The following is an 11,491-nucleotide window of genomic DNA, read 5'->3' as shown; positions in this document are numbered from 1 at the left end:
CACTGGGATTTCTAGATACAGGAGAGAGCTAATCTAGTTTACAGCACAGCATTGGAATATCACATTGCACATTAACCAAAATAATTCCAGAAACGTGTGAAAGTATTTACAAGGCAATGAATGGGGAATATGTGAATGTAAATAAATGTCTAGTACACTATATGGGCAATAAAAACTACTTTTATTTTTGAATAATTTAATTAATGGAATTAGTGTTCCAATAACAACAAAATTAATATAAAGTACGAAACAGATGAAGCGCTTTTTAACTTGTGGCATCCAGAGTTCAAAAGTAAAGTAGAATGGAAAGCTAAGAAAGAATTTTTCATTTTAGAGTGTGACCACTTCCTGTACTCCAGCTTGCTGAAAAGCTGCCTGGATGTTTCCAGATGTAGAGGTGGATGGCTGTAGCTGTGATTGGGGACGTGAAGTCGCCTGCAGCATATTCCACTGGCCCATCAGCACACAATAGCATGCACTGTGTTCCTAGCTCATCCCCCACCCTAGTCGAAGGAACACACCAACTTTGAAGCCACGTTTACAAACACACTACAAAGACGTCAAATAGCTGTAGCGACGCCAGCGCTCCAAGTAGTTACATCTCACATTGCAGTGAACAGAAGACGAACGGCTTTTATGATCAAATCAAGGGCGAGGTCCTAGATCTGATCATATTTATTTGACGGCAGACGAGATTTCACAGTTCCCTATTACATCATCAAATTTCTTTGACATATCAATTTTGGCAAAGAAATATGATCTGTAATACTGGCCTAAGGAATGTTCCCCATGGGTCTGTTTCAACTTTTCACGGGTCACAGTCACGGATTCTCCAAGTTTACTACAAAACCATGTCATAAATTTGCTCTCAGTTCCGCTGTTCCATTTTCGTAAACTTTACGGAGCTGATCTGGAGCAGAGCATCTGGAAGGGTTGAACGCTACGGTCTACACAAGTAGAACAACACAGCGTTGTCAGATCGCTCGCAGTGTTGTCAGTCTGATTACTTTTCTCATAAATCTCCTGTACTGTGGCTGTTACTATGAATATTCCACGAATTTCTACTTCTATAGCAGAATGTCAATGTTTCGTATTCTTTATATGAAGTTTAAGTGGCAACTTCGCCTCCAACCCGACGGTTCGTGCTCCCGAATAAATTCTATCAAAACGAAACAAAACCAACCACGCTTATAGATTAAACGAACGAACCATACTGCCATACATGGGGATTCATTGCATGTGGTTTCTTCAGACTAATCAAATGAGAATCACAATCGCACGCCTAGTTGCGTCGTTAGTTCCAACTTCAACTATGCAATACTTCGAGATGCGTCGACTCTACAATGCAAAAAATTATAATCTATGCTCAAATACAGTGATTTTACTTTTTGGTAACAAATTCTGCCTTGAGCATACATCATTTTATTCTTTTATTTCCCATCGGCTTGCTCCGGACAGAATCCGTTTGCAAAACGTATTTCCTTCAGAACAGACATGAACACACATTGACATTTTATCCTCAACAATGATTTATCCTTTACAGGAAATGGATTCTCTCTCCTGACGAGCCACTTTAACATTAATAACTGCTACAAAAGCATACATTATCCGTCCAAAATTTTCCAAGAATACCAAAGCGGCAGCTTGAACTAATTACTTTAAGCAACAGATGTGCATTCGAGCAATCAGCTGTGAGGTTAAGCAGTGAACGTGCGGCCGTAGTGTGTCAACTTTATTGTCTCACAACTTGCAGTGGAGAAGCATCTCTATGTCAAGTGATCAAGAACCAGAATGTTCTAAAGAGGAAGTGTGTGCAAAGTTGGTCATTTACACCTTGGCTCTCTTAACAAAAACAATGACGCACGAACAGCTGTCGCAGCTTGATGCGTTGAGTGCTTTTCTGGAAAAAAAAAATCGCCCTGTGTGGCAAGACTTACTGTTATCTTTACTAACTTGCCATAAAACGACAAAGTGCTGAAATTCACATGAAGCGTCAGCGTCATGTCAAAGAAACATTTTTCTGGCAATTTCACTAGGCTGCATGAAAGTTGTTAGTTGCACTTAATTTGAGGGAGACTATGTATAACACCTAAATCATTAAAACCTTCATCTTAACTCCTCTGTCCGTTATTAATCAAGGTTCGAAACTTTTTGGAGTGATTTCCTTATGGTCTCCACTATGAAGACTGATTTGATGTAACTCTCCATGATAGTCTATCCTTTGCAAGTACTTAAACTGTGCTTCACTATTGCAACATACGTTCACTCGCACATGTTCTACAATCTCTCCAACATACCCCCACACCTTCTTCCACTATCGGATTCACTGTTCTTTGATGCATCAGGTCAATCGACATCCGAAACCTTCTTTTAAGTATAGTTGTACCATAAACATCTTTTTTCCCTATTCGATTACGTAATTCTTCAGTAGTTATTTTATCTACTCCTCTAACGTTCAGCATTCAGCTCTAGCTCCACATTGCAATAGCTGCTACTGTCTTCTTGTCTGTACTTCTACACAAAACATAATTGCACTTATAAAATTTATAAAATCGCTAAAGCTATTTTGTACTGCGTTAGTTATCGGCTATCAGTTCAATAAACAACCATTACAATTTGTAGGCGTTTTAAGTGATACGGATGACGTTAAAGCGTGTCAACGGTTCAGCACAAATATTTTACTTTGACGTACAAACTGTGGCGAGCGGCTGCCCAGGATTACTTCACTACTGTTCAGCGTGGTGGTTTTACAGTTACTTTTCTGGTTACTTCTCGTTGTAAATTTTTAAACGATCTCTAATAATATGTTTACTCTTGGTGAATTCCCATGACTGTTCGGAGTGTTGTTTTCATCACAGTTTCTGGGACAGTCGCAAAATTGTTATCGTACAGTACGCGATATCCACATCAAAATGCATAAACTTAATTCCTTACACATCCAACATAACATTCTGGAGACCTCAAAGGCGGCTACAACAAATCGGAACTGCTTTCCCGTAAGCAGTTAATAAATAATATACCTTCCACCTGGTAATGATGTTTTAGTCTTTTTCTATTGGCAGGACACGCAGTGAAACATAACAATCTAGCGACGGAGGGAGACACTGATATTTCCATTTAAATTAGCAATCTCATTCCTCACAGCCAAACCAAAAATGATGAAACTGTTGTTTTAATATTGGATTGGATTGTAAATATTACAAATTTTATCGAATTGATAAATAATTTGGGAGTAAGTTGTTCTGACCCACTATCTGGCAAGGAGTTGGTTACACCGCCACAAGAACAAATCTGAAATGTCTGCTTCATACTATACGATGTTCTGATACTCCAGATATCTTTTCCCTACTTTTTGAAACTGCTTACAAGAGTTACGTCGTACTTTGATGCTGTGTGCTTAAAATATTTCGTATGTCCTCATGATAATTAAAAATAAGCATTTCATGGTTGCCTAGGAAGTAAGTTGAGTTGTTCAAACAGTTATCACAATATATTTTCAATTTCAAAACTTATAATCCACTATTACAAATTACGTGATGGGTATGAGTACAAAAGTTTCACCGTTTTGTCAACGGCCTGTTAGCTCAGTTGGTTAGAGCGTCGTGCTAATAACGCGAAGGTCGTGGGTTCGATCCCCCCACGGGCCAATATTTTTAGCTTTTGCTCGTTCAGTGATAAATTGATTATTTCAGCTGGTGTATTATTGTGTCCAAGCACAACGCGTAATTACTTAATTGTTCTATTAATTAATATAGCGGTACTTCCATTTTTGCCTTAATATGTGCAATATAGCTCTCGAATAATACTAGTCGAAACTAAACCAAAGGACACTGTGATAATACAAATATACATGCCAACATCCAAAGAAGAAGACGCAGTCATCGACGAAATATGAGAAGAAATAAGTAATACGTTATGAGAAATGTTATGTTATGGGAGAGAAAATGTTATGGGAGATGAAAACCTGAGTGCCATGGGGGACTGGAACGCGACTGTGGGTGAAGAACCGGAGGAAGGAATTGTTGGCAAATATGGACTTGGAAGAAGAAATGAAAGAGGAGATCGACTAATCGAGTTCTGCTCGAGGCACCAATTAGTTGTTGCAAACACACTTTTCCAACATTACAAACGAAGAAGATACGCATGGAAGGCCCCTTGTGACCGAAAGAGACAACAGATTGATTACATTCTAATGAAAAAACGTTTTAGGAACCACGTAAAAGATTGCAGTTGCTATCCATCTGCAAACATAGGCACTGATCATAACCTGGTCCTGATGAAAATTTCACTGAGATTCAAACGTTTGAACTAGCAGCCAGCAAAACTTAAATGGGAACTAGAAAAACTGAAAACTGAGGGACTGGCAAAGCGCTATTCTCTTGAAACAGACACCCTAGCTAAAATTTTTAAACATGGTGGAGTAAGTGAAGACTGGGATCAAATTAAATCTTGTAGATACAAAGCAGCAGAAAAGATAGCCGGAAGAACTGAACCTAAAAACACGGGGAAATGGATTAAAGCAGGTAGTATTGAGCACTAGTTTAACACAAACCTAAACATTGCATCAGAAGGAAGTGTTCAGTTCGTAGTGCAGTGAAATGTGACAATTATAAGGAGAAGAACGGCACCACAAATGGAAGAGAAACATATTATGTACAAAATCGTCCACGCAACCTACCACTGAAGATGCCCTGCAGAGAATAAATGCGAAACGTGTATGTCACGAAAATTGTGTTTCATTCAATTGCAGTCAGACTGTCCAAAAAGTAAAAATTATCAATATATCCTTAATAATAAACGTAACAACACGTGTTAAGTTCCACTCGCGAAATTTAGTTGAATTCGAAGGTGTTCTCGCAGGTGGTGTTGTCTAGTACCAGTGGAAATTGTGTAAACAACAGTGTTCTGTGCAGTAGTGCTATTTTTTTCTGTACTGCGCCAATATCTTCGAGAAAATGGTAAACAGAAGAGTCAATAGCAGCGCGTAAGCAGCAGGTGCGGCGGGCTCGCTCTTGACCGAAGGTGTGGCCGCGGCTCCCGGTATAGCGGAGCTGGTCCGCTCCGAGGTAAACGCTGCGCTTCGCGATAAAGACAATCTCGATCTGATAGCAGGCACTATATCAGATGCAGTAACGGCAGCAGTATTGGCCAAAATGCGTGAAACTGTTGAGGCCAATACTGCCGAAATTACAGCACTAAAAAAGTCTGTGTCTGAATACGAGAAAAAGGCACGAGATTTGGAAGTGAAACTATCTGCCGCAACAGACGAGCTAGAACAGTACCAGAGGCGAAATAGTCTACGACTGTTTGGAGTAGCAGAAAGTAAGGAAGAAGACACAGACAACCTGCTTATACAGGTTGCGCGTGAAAAATTAGGCGTTGAAGTGACTAAGGCAGACATTGATAGGAGCCATCGGGTGGGACGAAAACTACCAGGTGCTACCAAACCTCGTCCAATAATAATTAAATTTGTCTCATACCGAAAAAGGGCAGAGATCTTTACCCAGAAGAAGAGGTTAGCAAGGACAGGACTTACAATAAGGGAAGATCTGACACGAACGGCTAAAGCTTTTAAACAGTGCCATATCCCATTTCGGTCTTCAGAATGTGTGGACTCAGGATGGCAGAGTAATCATTAAGACAGCAGCTGGAAAGAAGACAGTCATAAACATGACAGAACTGAATAGTATTAAGTGAAGCTACTCGAGCCAAAAGTGCAAACTTAATACCATTTGCAAATTTTAACAGCACTATACTCAGATATACTGTCTTGTAATTGTATTAACTTTTTAATTATACCCATATTTGTACCTTCACCTAATCGTTTATGTAACTGTATTAACTTTTTACTATTTTTTGTACCTGCAGTTCTAACGTTTACTTAATTTTAGTAATTTTTTTTCATTTTCCCAGCTTATTCTCTACCATTCTGTAATAGTACCATTGCAATTATAAGTCTCTCCTTTAGCTCATTAATCACCCATCTCTTCGGTTTACATTGTTCATAACAAAAATCACTATCAGTATCACTTTAGCAAACTTCAATCTAACTGTAGCTTCCTACGATAACCACTACCAGTATCACTTTAGTTCAAATGGTTCAAATGGCTCTGAGCACTATGGGACTTAACATCTATGGTCATCAGTCCCCTAGAACTTAGAACTACTTAAACCTAACTAACCTAAGGACAGCACACAACACCCAGCCATCACGAAGCAGAGAAAATCCCTGACCCCGCCGGGAATCGAACCCGGGAATATCACTTTAGTAAATTTAATTCTAGCTTCCTACGATAAGCTAATAGTTATTAAGCTTACTTCTCTCTGCTGGCAGCAACGGCCTCTTAAATCACTCCCCTTTCCCTTATTTCCACCCTAAGCTGTTTCAAATACGCTAATTACATTTCTCCTCTTACGACAGAGGATACACAGTGACACACAGCCGTCACTATTTTGGTCATATTCTCCTTGCACCGAATACCGCTAATCCATTTTCTATACTCCCGCAACCTCAGGAAATCTCTAGCAGTCGCCTTTCTTTCGGCACTCGCGGTGTCAAACAGGGCGCGCAAAATCTCGGACACCCCTGTGTTATGTCACTTGGCGGAAGCAGCGGCCAGTGCCCCTCGCGGCAGGTAGTGCCTAACAAAGGGACAAACCAGTCTGCCACCCTACTCCAGGCTGCTCAGCGGAACGCGTCAGAGCTTTTAGCAGCTCACTGCAACATCCAGTCTTTACCTGCACATTACGAAGAACTTAGCCTCCTCTTCAACCAACTAAACTACCACGTAATCCTCTTATCCGAAACGTGGTTGAAACCACACATATCCTCTGCATCTTTTCATCTCCCAGGGTACACATTTCTTAGGGCAGACAGATCAAAAAAGCGAGGTGGCGGGGTCGGCGCGTATATACGAACAGACCTCAAAGCGAAAGTCTTATGTACGTCAAACCCTGCTGAAGAAAAAGAGGCTGGATTCATGTTCATTGAAATAAATATACAAAGTAGGAAGTTCTTGACTGGCGTCGTGTACAAGCCACCAAAAATAAGTTCAATGAGTTCCTTTCAGTCGGAATTACATTCACTTCAGTGTCAATACGAACATGTCATCGTAATGGGCGACTTGAACATAGACCTGCTAAGAGACATTCCCTCCGCAATAAACCTAAGAAGATTGTTTAGTTGCAATAGCATGAACATTCTTCCATTACAACCTACACACCATACGGCGCACAGACATACTCTTATAGACGTAATCGCAACGAAACAGACTGACAAAGTAAGAGATGTTGGTCAAACTTCGGCTCCATGCCTCTCAGCACATGATGTAATATTCCTGGCCTACTCTGTGCAGTCCCCAAGGATCAAATCGCGTTACATAACTTGTAGGAACATGAAACGTATTGACCTTGACGATCTAACAGCCGATTACTCAGAAATTTCATGGCATCAGATAATCAGGGAACCTACAATCGACGGCAAAATTAATGAACTTGGTGATAAACTCACTGCCCTCTATGTCAAACATGAACCTGAACGCACAATCCGTGTAAGAAAATCTCCTGCTCCATGGCTGACAGCTGAATTATGTCAAATGATGACTAATAGGGATGCTGCCCACAGGCGTTTCAAGGCAGATCCGAAACCCGAGCGTTTCGAAGAATATAGAAAGCTACGAAACAGAGTGAAACAATGCATTCGCAATGCTAAAATCAGGCACGCTCGTTCCCTTGTATGCAGCGATCTGACGCCCACGACTCTATGGAAGAATCTCCGTAGCTTAGGGGTCGGAAAGGCAAAATAGAGAACTACTAGTTCTCATGTGTCAGCTAACGAATTAAATGAATTCTTCTCTGCACCTCTGAATACCCACACGGCTGATAATTACCGTCCACAAGAATCCCCAAACAGGATAACTAACAACGATACCTTCCATCTAAAACATGTAACAATAAATACGGCAAGAAAAGCAATAATGAGAATCTCTTCTGATGCAATAGGCAATGACAGTATCGGTATAACAATGATTAAGAATGTTGCCGATATCTTAATAGCAGTCTTAACTGACATATTTAATTTTTCCCTCGTGAACAGAATATACCCCACTGCATGGAAAAGAAGCATAATTCGACCCATCCCTAAGATCGAAAACCCGCAACTGCCTAGTGATTACCGACCAATTAGCATACTGCCTGCTGTTTCCAAAGCACTTGAATGTATTGTTCATGATCAAATCACTGAACAGCTGCATGAATTCAGTCCATATGACAAATTTCAATCCGGTTTCTGTAAACATCACAGCACGAACACTGCTGTAATTAAAGTAACTGATGACCTAAAATATGCCATCGACAACCGAAAGGCAACAATATTGACGCTACTGGACTTCAGCAAAGCTTTTGACACTGTTAACTTTGACATATTGCTCAGAAAAATGCAACAGCTTAATTTCTCAGATAGTGCAATGAGATGGTTTGAAAGCTACTTAAAAGACAGACAGCAATGTGTTGTCTGCGTAAATGAAAAATCTTCCTGGAAACGTGTTTCCTCGGGAGTGCCACAGGATCAGTCTTAGGACCACTTTTGTTTTCTTTATATGTCAACGATATTTCGTCGGTTCTGTCCTGCTGTAAATATCATTTCTATGCCGACGACCTCCAGCTCTACCTAAGCGTCAGACCTGAAGATGTAAACACTGCAATCGCTCAGATGAATAATGATCTGTCTTCAGTAGTGACATGGGCGATAAACCTGGGGCTTAAACTAAATGCAAAAAAGACGCAAGTAATCTTAATAGCACATCAGAAATTAATAAGTTCAGATTTCCGCGAACGGCTACCTCCTATTCTGCTCCACGGTACTCCAATACCATATCAGAAAACAGTTAAGAACTTGGGTGTCACTTTGGATGAGCATCTCAACTGGGCGGAGAATACAGTCGCAGTGTGCCGGAAGACGTCTGCTTATATCTATGCTCTCAAAAATTTTCGGAACATATTTCTACAGGACTTGAAACGCCAGCTCGTGCAAGAACTCGTTCTACCGAACCTCCACTATTGTGATGTAATTCAACAAGGCATGAGTAGTGAAAACAAAAGACGGCTAGAACTAACCATGAATGCCAGCGTGCGTTACACCTGCAACATTCGCCGATATGATCATGTTAGTGCTTCACACTCCCAGCTAGGGTGGCTGCTGCCGGACAAATTGCGTTACTACCACACTCTATGTCTACTTCACTGACTCCTCTTCGCGCAAGCATCCCAGTACCCTGCTTCAGAGATTAAAAACCTGTCATGCCATCATAATCGAAACACGAGGTCACTCTTATTTGGTATCCTAACTGTGCCCACTCACAAAACAAAAACTTTTGCAAACTCCTTGTCAGTTGCCGCTGTCCGCCTCTGGAACAAACTCCCCCTTACCTTGCGCAAAATTCAATCCCCTGCTGCTTTTAAGAAGAAGTTGAAGCATTTCCTACTATCATCCTCATAACGTTCTCCACAAAATTAATGTACAAGGCCAATCCTCTCAGCTGTCAAATAGCAAAGCTAGCGCCTCCTATCTTGCTCCTGAGATGCCTTTCTCTTCATCTATCTCTATTAGCCACGCAATCTTCTTTTTCTTTATATTTCCTTAATTATGTTTCATCATGTCTCTATTCTTGTCCTCCTTTCACCATCAGTCTCCCTCATACTACCTGCTGCTAGCACTCCTATCTAAAATCTGTCTCTTCAATAATGTCTAATTATAACAGTAGTTATGATCTACGCATATAAACTCTACATGTATGCATTTTTCCAGATGGGCCTTTGTAATTGTTTATTTCACTTTTTGTACTAGATGTAGTTTAACATGCCTACAAAAACTTATGAATGTAAAATAAGTAGAATGCTTGGTTAGATGGAAGAGAGGGCCTGATGGCCCTAATTTTGCCAGGTTAAATAAACCAATAAATAAAAATAAATAAATAAAATAAGTAACTGAGGAAGACAGGACTACAAAAGTTGAAAATGGTAACACTTTGATTTCGGGGAGTTTCTTTCTTTTCGAGGAGGACAGGATTGCAGACGCCTGCACAAAGCGCTAGCTGCAGTAAAAAAAAAAAAAAAAAAAAAAAAAAAAAAAAATCGCTGTAAGAGCATATCACCATATTGTAGTATATAACAGCAACTATGGACAAAGATGCTTTAAGTTTAGGCTTTGTAGACGCAGTAGTCTCGTAGTGTGCTTTATTTACTGACCAGCGCTGGAATGCATTTTACTTTGCTTTCACCAAAGACGCGTGGCTTTCGTGGTCGACCATCGGTAAAAGTCGTTTTGTCTTGCTGCTATGAAGACAAATTTCCACATCAAATATTGACATCTCTCCCCAAACAGCAAAGAAAGGATGGACTACAACATTGCACCTTTCTACTGCATCATGGGTGCCCGCTCCTCGCGCGGCCCGGCTAGCTCAGTCGGTAGAGCATGAGACTCTTAATCTCAGGGTCGTGGGTTCGAGCCCCACGCTGGGCGACAGGTTTTTTAAACTTTTGTTGTCTGGTACACGACAAAACTAATTCTTTTGTGCAATCAGTGATAAGAGAAACAGCACATTTAAGTGAGTTCGGAAATTACTCCAAGCCCCTCTTTGCGTTGCGATGCTCGAGATACAAGCAAGTAAGAGTTATTTTGAAAAATGAAGATAACCGCAGGACAGTTGCTTAACCCATGACCGGTTTCGGAACAGTTACAGTTCCATCATCTGATGTAAACTGCAATAGTAAAAATATTCTATTACACGCGAAAGGGAGGGGATCCTCAAGTCTGAAATATCAGATAACGAACATTCGGCTAAATTTTCAAAATTAAAACAAATTAAAAGAGAGAACAGGACGTTAATTACAAATAAAATCACTTAATCATCTGATGTCATCCTCACACTAATGTTGTCATGGAACAAAAGGATTCGCGTCAAAAGAGTAAAAGGGGCGTAAAACAATGCGAAAAACAGACATCACGGCCGGATGCCTGTTTTCCTCGCAGCAGAGGACCACTTTTCGCCCCAGAAGAAGTGGCAAAAATTATAAAGTCTCTCCCGACGAAAAAGGCACCACGCCACGACCGGCTCACAAATCAACTGATTAAGAAACTCCCGCCTCTGGTAATCCAACGAGCTGGAAACACGCGGAAGAGGTCGCGATAGCAATCCTGGAGAGGAACCATTATTCTCACAGCACTACAGACCGACTAGTCTTCTGCCAGATCTACGAGCGCCTCCTACTCATACCAGTCGAGCAGCACATTGGCAGGGAGCAACTACTCCCTGAGTTCAAATTCAGAATCAGGCAAAACATTCAGCCCCACAACAGATCATGAGGGTAGTTGAGGCCACTACAAATGCCTTCAACCGCAGAAGCTACGGTGGCACAGTGCTACTTGACGTAGCCAAAGCCTTCGATATAGTATCGCATGATGGGTTACTTTACAAACTATACACTCAAGGCT

At 40.8% G+C, this 11,491-nt stretch overlaps 2 non-coding genes across 2 annotated transcripts; both read left to right on the top strand.

The window, feature by feature from the left end:
- The first annotated feature begins 3,573 nt into the window (after positions 1-3,573).
- Trnai-aau (transfer RNA isoleucine (anticodon AAU)) lies at positions 3,574-3,647 on the top strand. The gene has a single exon. It is a non-coding gene; the product is annotated as a tRNA-Ile (tRNA).
- Positions 3,648-10,446: 6,799 nt separating this feature from the next.
- Positions 10,447-10,519, top strand: Trnak-cuu (transfer RNA lysine (anticodon CUU)). Its single transcript has one exon. It is a non-coding gene; the product is annotated as a tRNA-Lys (tRNA).
- Positions 10,520-11,491: the final 972 nt, after the last annotated feature.

This window comes from Schistocerca nitens, chromosome 9 (assembly GCF_023898315.1).
Source record: "Schistocerca nitens isolate TAMUIC-IGC-003100 chromosome 9, iqSchNite1.1, whole genome shotgun sequence".
Lineage (NCBI taxonomy): Eukaryota > Metazoa > Arthropoda > Insecta > Orthoptera > Acrididae > Schistocerca > Schistocerca nitens.
This window is presented reverse-complemented; position numbering and strand designations above follow the sequence as displayed.